Genomic DNA, 8,501 nt, shown 5'->3' with positions numbered 1-8,501 from the left:
GGCAGATTCCCCATCAATTGATGTAAATTCCTAGGCTCTGCCCTAAAACATCTGTAGCATTTGCTCACCACTTTTTTGGCCAGCTGCTTACCACGAAGTGGCCAAAATTGTTGCCTAAATATGGCTAGTAATCCCTGAGGTCCGATATGTAGCTTTTCATGATCTAATTCGTCCATCATTAATTTCACTACCTTATTCTTGTATGGCAGCAACATGGGATGTTTGGCCTCAAAAGATAAATTACTATTTCGTAGTCTTCCACCTACCCTAAAAATTCCTGCTTCATCCACAAATGGACACAATGTCCTTATCTTTGAAGATTTCGCAATTTTATCTTCTTTATCTAAGCAAGATATTTCGTGGGAAAAGTAGTCCTTCTGAATATCTTTCACTATTAATTGAAGCGCCTCATTTCTATATGCCACATACGACTTCGCGGAACCCTTTCTTGCTATGTTGATAAACTTCAACACTCAGGCCATCACATTTCTTAAAAATGAAAATTTATTGCGGTGGTTTATCATTTCCCACACAGGTGTCCTTTTTACCCCCAAGTAAACTTTAGCCGCCTTTTTAATCTCCGGTATATCTATTAAAGGTTCCGGTTCTCCCACTATTAAGGAGTCCTCCCTCAAAAACCCAGGACCTTCATACCAGAGTGAGTTTCCAATTATTTCTTTTGGAAATAACCCTCTCGACAATAAGTCTGCCGGATTCTTTTCCGACGATACATGTCTCCAATTTTCTACCATACTTTTGGTTTGAATTTCATTCACTCTATTGGAGACAAATATCTGCAGCCTACCTGGATCAATTTTAATCCAGCTTAGAACTATTGCTGAATCGGTGTAATAGTAAACTCCGTCAACTTCCATTTTTAAGGCTTCCTTAACCTTTGTCATTAGGTCTACCAGTAATACGGAAACACACAGTTCCAATCTTGGTAGCGTAACTATTTTTGTTGGTGCTACCCTCGATTTGGAAGCTACCAACCGCACCGAAATTTTCCCTTCTCTGTCTACAGATCTCAAATAGACCACAGCACCATATGCTCTCATAGAAGCATCAGAAAACCCTACCAGTTCTACTCTTTCTGGATCCTGGCAGATTATGTGACGCTTAACTTTTACTTTCTCGAGTTCTAGTAACTCCTTCCGAATTTTCGTCCAGGTGGAACATATAATCTGGGGAACTTCATCATCCCAGTCTATTTTCTGCTTCCACAAGTCTTGGAGCAAAATCTTCGCAGTCACTATGACTGGACCAACGAGCCCTAAAGGATCAAATAACTTCGCGATCTCACTCAATATGGATCGTTTCGAAATTCTTGTATCTTCTGTGGCCTTGTACTTAAAAGAAAATACATCACTTTCTGGAGACCATCTGACTCCTAGTGTCTTCACCGATGGTTCTCCATTTTCAATATCGAGTATCTCCTCGATATTCTTTTTCTCTACTCCTTCTAAAATTGCATTATTATTTGCACACCATTTTCTTAGTGGCATGCCAAACTTATCCAATATTCTTTCAATATTTTTTCTCATTTGTATCACATGATGAAGACTATCTCCACCAGTCATGAGATCATCCATGTAGAAATCACTTCTTATCGCCAGTGACTCTAATGGATGCGACCTTTCCTTTATATCGGCTATTCTTTGCAGACATTTTACCGCTAAATATAGAGCAGATGCAGTTCCGTAGGTAACTGTATTTAATGCATATGTTTTAATTTCATTATTCGCATTAAACCTCCAGTATATTAATTGGAATTTCTTGTCCGCATCTGCAACCCATATTTGCCGATACATTTTTTCTATATCGGCAGAAAACACATACCTGTGCTTTCTAAATCTGAGCAGAATACTAAACAGCTCGTCTTGTATTCTAGGCCCTGTATGGAGCACGCCATTTAACGACGACCCTTTTGACGTCTTACACGAAGCGTCAAAAACTACCCTTAATTTTGTTGTTGAGCTCTCTGGTCTGAGGACGCAATGATGAGGTAAATAATAACCACCTTCTACATCACGTAGATTCCTCACCAGGCTCATGTGTCCCAACTCTAAATATTTCTTAAGGAATTCATGGTATTGCATCTTAAGCTCACTATTTTTATTGAGCTTCCTCTCCAATGCCATGAACCTTCTCCTTGCTACTATTTTAGAGTCGCCTAATATGTCCGTGCTTTGCTTGAATGGCAGTCGAACTTCAAATTTGCCATCTGGAGTTCTTTTAACGCCATTCTCAAACAATTCCTCACATCTTTTTTCTTCTGATGTAAGTTTTACCTTTTTGGGGATCTCCTCAATCTCCCAAAACTTTCGCAATTCCTCGTCGCATGACGTCTGAATTGTTGCTACGACCTTTATGTCCTTGGTAGATGTGTCGATAATCGCAGGACCACTAACTAACCATCCTTATTTTGTATTTTTCAGGATACTAGTCCCCGATTTAGTCTTTCCATCCACCAGTACGTCATAAAATATTTCAGCCCCCAACAACATATCTATTCCATTTGGTATGTTGTAATTGGGGTCTGCTAGTACCATTTCTTGCGGAACTTTTTCCGCAATGACTTTTGTCTCTGGCACATTTGACAATATGGTGGGTATAACTAATACTTCCATATTGGTATTATACTTTGAAGTCGTTGACTTCATTTTTACCTCTACCTTTTCTTGGCAAAGGGACTTATTCCTGGATAAACCTTCAATTTCAATTTGAGATCTAGTTCCAGTTAATCCTAATTTGTCTTTTAACGTTTCCGTCATCAGACAAACTTGAGAGCCACTGTCTAATAACGCTCTACAAGTTCTCCATTTATTTTCTTTGTCCTTTATCAAGACAGTAGCCGTTGCTAACAATACGCATGTATTCTCCCTATGCCTATTGTTAACGACCGCACTTTTAGAGCAAACTTTTTCCTTGTGTATAAAGGAGTTGTGTTCGCCTTGACAACTTCTACAATTTATAGAACTAGTGCATATTTTTTTGTAATGCCCACTAGCTAGGCATCGAGAACAAATGTTGTTGTAGAAAAAACAATGTCCCACTTTTTATCCACGGGAAGGACACGAAAATTGGAACATTTGTTTAGCACATGCGCCACTAGGCACCCAAGAGGACATTTTTCCTTTGGTACGTATTGCCCTTTCGTCTTTCTGTCAAAACGCCCCTCTTTCACATTTTGTGACTGCGTCTTTGACATATCCCCCCATTTATTTGTTGAGTCTACGGATTTTTGTTTACCGTAATACCCAGTAAATTGTTGACTCGCTTCTAATGAGTACTGCATTTGTTTCAGAAACTTCATTAGATCGTCAACTTTTGAAGCTGTTTCTGTGCTCCTACAGACTGCTCAAACTGGATTCTTAAGTGTTCATCCAGTTTTCTCTGCAGTAAATAGCACACGAATCCTTGATACATTTCTTCTGCATCAAGTCGTGTGGGCTTCTAACGCCTGTAAACTTTCCCCTACCGTATCTACAAATTTTTTCACACTGTGTGAATTGTATGACACGTAAGGAGCATCTATGATCGATCTGAAATATATCGAAGTAGTAGCTCTTTTGTTAGAGTAATGATCCTTCAATATATTCCATGCTGTTTCAAAATATTCTTCTTTCGCGGGCAATTTAGATATTTTTCTACTTGCCTCGCCACTTACTTTCGCCTTTAACATACACATTTTTTGTGTTTTCGTTATTGGCTGATCGAGTACAAGCTGCTCGAATAATTCCCTAAACGATTCCCATTCTTCCATTTTTCCATTAAATACCGGAATTTCAGTCGTTGGAAGCTTAAATGGAAGAGACATTGGTTTTTTCTCTTTCCTAGGAATCGCCATGAACCTGTCTTTTAAATTAAAAAAGAGTTCGGTTAACTCGTCGTCACTAAACTGATTAAAATATTTAAAATAAACCGCTACGGCCTTGTTAAAATTTTCACGAATTTCTTCTTGTGGAATCTCATTTTTCAAGGCCTCATTCAAAATACCATTTAAATCACCTAAGGTGTACTGAAAATGTGACACCAGACGGAAATTAGAATTCTTTTGTTTTTCGGGCGATGCATTTTTCTCTCCCTCGTTTTCTTTATTCTCCATGCCCTTACTCGAACCTGACGGCATTAGAGATGAACGCTTCGTATCAGAATACGCAGGAGGAGCACTTGCGCCAGGAAATTGGTTTAACGTTAATGTGGAAGCTCTTAAATTCCTAAATTCTTCTAACTTCCCACTAATTTCCCGATATTGTATCGCAAATTTTTCAATCACATCCTTTACTTGAGTTACGAACGAACCTGTAAAGTAATCGTTCTTACTCAATACATGGGATGGTGATTGGAGTCCCTTGTCATTTTCCTCAAACTCGGCACTAAATTCCAAGAAAGACTTACAAATTTCGTCCACTCGCTGTCCTACACTTTCTCCCCATATAGTTTTTTTTTAACAAAACTTGCAATTCATTATACAATAGTGTCAAGTCACGGCCTAAAACTTGTTGTCTGTCTATTGTCTTTAAACTCTCCATTTTTTCAGCGAGTGAACTAAGCTTTCTTGGATCGCTTCCTAACAACAATAAGATAATTAACAAAAAAATGGACTTACCGACTTTAATCTGCTACTTCTATTTGCTGTTTTTAAGATTTTTTTTATTACGCGGCGCGGGATTCTTCTTTGTTGTTTTTTTATTATATTATATTTAATTTATTTTTTATTTCTTATATGAGGTTATTTCACTTTCATAGAATTTTTCTATATTCTTTTTATTTTCAGCTCTTTTTTACTTTTAACAATTTTTTTTCGCTATCTATGTATATATTTTATAACAAATAATTTGTAACTTCACTACTGCACTGCACTTCACTTTTCTATAAATACTTATGTATATATCTTTTTTTTTTTCCACAAAATAATTTTTGTTTCACTACACTATACTTTTCTATAAAAACCGGCGCGCGTTCTATCTAGGGGTCACCAAATGTTAGGGGGATGTAGGACGAAATAAAACTCTCGATCTTTTCTCGTTGGATGTTCTAAGGCAACAGATTTATTTACTCATTTCCTAAAACTATCACTAAAACTACAAATACCAATACACTTATATATTAGAGTACATAACAACTACTTCAACGCACACTAGAATGCACGCGGTACCTAGACACTCTACTTTAAAGTGAATTCCCACAATGCAGCCATAAATGCTAGGGGTACGTACAGTCTATCTACAAAACTGTGTACGTACAGTCTATCTACAAAACTGTACAATGGACTTCCGATTTAAAAAAAAAAAAAAAAAAAAAATTAAGGAGAACCTCCGGTCACTACACTTTGCCGTATTAAAATAGCTCACGACCGCGCTATCCCACTTGTTCAAGTGTTTATACATATAATTTTTGTGCCACGCTTACTAAAATTATGTATATTAGTTGAAATAATACATTTTTGAAATCATTGTGATGACCGCGATCATTCAGGGAAAACAATCTGTAAACAATACGTTCAAAAATATCAAAGATTTCAGATTTTCTTAAAAATTTTGTGGGGGAGGACCACCGGTCACTATAAAAACAGCTTACGACAGTTCTAATTAATTGAAATAATAATTTTTTGAAAATTTTGGGATGACCGCGATTTTCACTTCCGCGACATCTCAAGTCATCGGGATTTTACTGTATTCCAAAATATGGCGTTGACCGCGTTATCCCACATATTGAAGCCAGTGTTATAGCGGTTTTGTAGTCACGCTTACTAAAATTAGGTATATTATCTGAAATAATACATTTTTGAATAATTTGGGATGACCGCGATATTTCACTTCCGCGACGACCATTCAAAAAAAATATATAGCCTATTTTCACCACCGGTGTTCCCAGTACATTATCTGAAATTTTCAAGAAAATCTATTCAGCCGTTTTTGAGTCTATTCGGAACATACTAACATACACACATTGCCTTTTATATAATAGACTAGCTGACCCGGTCCGCGTTGCTGGCCCGTTGTTTGGGTTCTCCGTGTAACCTTTAGTTATCTATCCAGCATTGATACAGCCATAATTAGAAACATAACTAGAAACTTCATAATATAAATCAATGTTTTGACATAAATTCCATGTAATGGTATCCCCAAATGTAAGATATAAAATTTCTTTTATTATACCCTTCACCATAAATAGACAGTTTAAAGCACTTTGTGACCCACATATAATGATCGGTGCACGTCAATTAACATTGCTATATATTGGATTGTTGGTCTCGGTTGGGGTCGTAAATATTACTGCAGAGAATTGTCAGTATAGGTCCACGTTTTGATATAGCTCCCATAGAACGGCACCGGCTGATTTTCACTATTCTTTAGGATTTAACATCATTATCACACCGAAATGGCTGTAATCTGGTTTTGATATAATTTAAAGAAGAGAGCATAAATATTCGGATCGACCGAAAGACACGCCTTTTTATTTGCGCTCGGTATGCAACAGTTATAGGTGCACGTTTTGATATATCTCCCATAGAACGGTGGCGCCTGATTTTCTCTATTTTTGGTGGATTTAACCTCATTCAGCCCGATCGAACGTAACGACATTTTTCTTCGCGCTCTATATGCCATAGTGGTAAAATACCCCTCAGCGAAATGTATGTTCCTTCGGTATATGTATGGCACAATTTATATAATTCATAAAAAATTTACTTCTATAAACTGTAGAAGTTATTATCGAGATTTTGCTGTATTTAGAAAATGTATCTTTAACTAGCTATTCCAATGATTGAAATCAATGCTCATGAAGTTTCACATCCCACATTTTGAGATTTTATCCGTAATTATAATAGTTTCAAAAATCGAACACGATCGCGGTATTCTGATTCCAATGATGATATTGTATTGTATATCAATAACTGTGTCTGATTTTCAATCGATCTTTCTGGAATTTCGATCTAGTGACATCTCAAGTTATCGGGATTTCACTGTATTCCAAAATGTGGAGCTGATCGCGCTATCCCACTTATTGTTTAGTGTTCAGCGTTTTTAGGCACACTTACAAAATTATGTATATTATCTGAAATAATAAATGTTTGAACATTTTGTGATGACCATTATATTTCACTTCCGCGTAGACCATTCAGGGTCAAGGCGGTAATTACAATAGTATTGTAAACAATACGTTCAAAAATATCATGGACATGAACCTCGGGTCACTACACTTAGCCGTATTAAAATAGCTCACAACCGCGTTATCCCACTTGTCCCAGCTAGTGTTTATATCATTTTTGTGTCACGCTTACTTAAATTATGTATATTAATTGAAATAATACATTTTTGATAACTTTGTGATGACCGCGATTTCAGATTTTATTAAAAACATTGTTGGGGAGGACCACCGGTCTCTACTCTTAGTCGTATAAAAACAGCTTACGACCGTTCTAATTAATTGAAATAATACATTTTTGAAACTTTTGGGAAGACCGCGATATTTCACTTCCGCGACGACCATTCAGGGTCAAGACAGTAATTACCATAGCATTGCAAACAATTTGTAAACAATATATTAAAAAGTATCTTGAATTTCGCTGTTTTCCTAAAAAAATTGTGGGAGGACCACCGGTCACTACACTTAGCGGGTTAAATAAATAGATTACGACCTATTCTCAGACCTAAAAACTCCACATACAAAATTTTATAAGATTTCGCAATCGATTTTTCGGAATTGCTATATCGTGACATCTCAAGTTATCGGGATTTTATTGTATTCCAAAATATGGCGTTGACCGCGTTATCCCACATATAGAAGCCAGTGTTATAGCGATTTTATAGTCACGCTTACTAAAATTTCGTATACTATCTGAAATAGTACATTTTTGAATAATTTAGGATGACCGCGATATTTCACTTCCGCGACGACTATTCAAGAAAATATATAGCCTATTTTCACCACCGGTGTTCCCAGTGCATTATCGGAAATTTTCCAGAAAATCTATTCAGCCGTTCTTGAGTCTTTTCGTTTTTGAATAATTTGGGATGACCGCGATATTTCACTTCCGCGACGACCATTCAAGAAAATATATAGCCTATTTTCACCACAAGTGTTCCTAGTACATTATCTTAAATTACCAAGAAAATCTGTTCAGCCGTTTTTGAGTCTATTCGGAACATACAAACAAACAAACATACTAACATACACACATTGCCTTTTATATATTAGAAGACTAGCTGACCCGGTCCGCGTTGCTGGCCCGTTGTTTGGGTTCTCCATGTAAACTTTAGTTATCTATCCAGTATTGATACATCCATAATTAGGCATTCTTCTAGAAACTTCATAATATAAGTCAATGTTTTGACATAAATTCCATGTAATGGTATCCCCCAAATTTAAGATATAACATCTCTTTTATTATACCCTTCACCATAAATCGACAGTTTAAAGCACTTTGTGACACACATATAATGGTCGGTGCACGTCAATTAACATTGCTAAATATTGGGTTGTTGGTATTACTG

The sequence above is a fragment of the Musca autumnalis genome, unplaced genomic scaffold, assembly GCF_047663935.1.
Source record: "Musca autumnalis isolate F117 unplaced genomic scaffold, ASM4766393v1 scaffold_4, whole genome shotgun sequence".
NCBI lineage: Eukaryota > Metazoa > Arthropoda > Insecta > Diptera > Muscidae > Musca > Musca autumnalis.
This window is presented reverse-complemented; position numbering follows the sequence as displayed.